Source organism: Brassica oleracea, chromosome C5 (assembly GCF_000695525.1).
Source record: "Brassica oleracea var. oleracea cultivar TO1000 chromosome C5, BOL, whole genome shotgun sequence".
Taxonomy (NCBI): Eukaryota; Viridiplantae; Streptophyta; class Magnoliopsida; order Brassicales; family Brassicaceae; genus Brassica; species Brassica oleracea.
In genome coordinates, this window is record NC_027752.1 from 14144481 (window position 1) to 14146398 (window position 1918).

At 36.9% G+C, this 1918-nt stretch overlaps 1 pseudogene; it reads left to right on the plus strand.

Annotated features, from left to right (window-relative positions):
• Positions 1–809, plus strand: part of LOC106292686 — a 1747-nt pseudogene extending 938 nt beyond the window's left edge.
• The last annotated feature ends 1109 nt before the right edge of the window (positions 810–1918 follow it).

A 1918-nucleotide genomic window follows, 5' to 3' on the forward strand; every position in this document is an offset into this window, starting at 1 on the left:
TTATATTGCACCTTTGCTTTTTGTTTTTTTTTTTCCTTCTCGTGATTTTTATATGTTTTCTTGCAGCTGAAGAAATCAGAGTTGCGAGAGAATGATGATTGGATTCGTCTCTACTTGGAACTTGCAGTTGCCACGACTAATAGGAACACCCTTGAGAACCATCTTGTGTCCAACTTGAAGATTGTCAAAGTAGCTATAGATACTAGTACCCAAGAGGGACTCGACTTATTTGCAATTGTCTACATAAGATACAAGGACTCGTGCGAGGCTCGAGTTGGTAAGGATGTTGATCGCGTAGCTGTTGTCAGAAGATTCTTCAATGAGGGCATGGGATCCTTCAGTCTAGTGGGCCAAAATCTGAGTTCAGAAATTATTATACAGAAAAAGAGTAACAAACAACTTTTGTTTAGCTTGCGTTTCAAACCGTGGCTGTTATATACTCCTAGGTGGCGGCTCAAGGCATACAGACACAGTGGCCTTGGCTTGTCTCGTCGTCGTGTGCCCAAGACGAGATCCATCGAGTTATGCAAGTTCAGAGATCATTTTACCAGAAAAGGAAAAGAATCAGAGTGCGAAACTGTCCTCTAAGTACAGTGGCCCCTGTCTTCAGATAATAATAATAATAATCCACTAATAAACTTGGTGTATTAAGTGGGATTGCCTGCTTTTTTTTTTTTGTGGCTTCTGCTGGAATAATTTAACACAAGCAAGAATGGGAGACATTCTTGTGGCTGTCGGACGGTCTAATTTTCCTTTTTCATTTCTATTTGCAAATTGTATTGAATATTATATGCGTTCTTTGTTGATTATTAGGAAAATCCCATAAAAAACTTCAAAATTGGCACCTACACATTTTAAACCTTAAATTCTATTAATTAGCATTTCAAATCTTCAAGGTGATATTTTCTTCAAGGTGATATTTTTATCAAAATAAATTTTCAACCAGGTTTATTTTTTCATCTAGTAAAAAAACTAGTTTTTTGATGATGTGTCCATTTTTTTCTGAAAAATAATTATTTAACTAAAAAAATAAATAAAAGTCAGAAAATTAAATAAAAATAAAAAAATTAAATAAAAAATCAAAACACTAAATAAAAAAGAGAAAATGTCTTAGATAGCACCAAATCAAGTTTTTGTTCTCAAACTACCACTCAAGGTCCAAAATCACAAAAATAGGTTTCGTTAAAGTGGATCATTTACCCTTATGCCCTCTCCTTTGATTAATTAAAAAAAAAAATTCGAAAATCTAATCGTCGGAAACAATCCCGTCGTGTTCATCTTCCTCGTCCTTCACCTACGACGGATTACCATTGCTCCGCCGTGTTTCTTTCCGTCGTCATCAGATCTACCGTCTTCAGGTCAGCACATCCGTCGTCATCAGACTCGTTGTGGCTGTCATCAGGTTCGTCGTTGTTGTCCCCGAGCTATGGATGCTGGTGCTAAGTTAGATGACACAGACTTTAGATTGCAGATATTAGCTTTGTGGTGATGTATCTAGAAGCCGTGCTTCCGATCGGGTTCGTCCTCTCTCTCGTTTCCCTCTTATCTCCAAATCGTTTTGCAATGTCCTGTGTAGAGAATTATGAATCCGAATCACTGAGATATTTATTCTCTAGGTATAAATCGTGTGTTTGATCACCGATCAGATGATTGTGGTTTTTGTAAATGTTTGACAGATAAATAAAAGAGGAGAATCAGTGGAAGATAAGATTAAAAAGCTTGATGTTGAGCTCTGCAAATACAGAGAGCAGATTCAAAAGACACGATCTGGTCCTGTTCAACAAGCTCTCAAAGCTCGTGCTATGAGGCTTCTCAAGCAGAAGAAAATGTAAGGGATTCATTAGGTTTACAGCTAGCTCTGTTCATTAACAATTGTTGATCAATTACATTACTTTCTTATCAGGTATGAAGGACAACG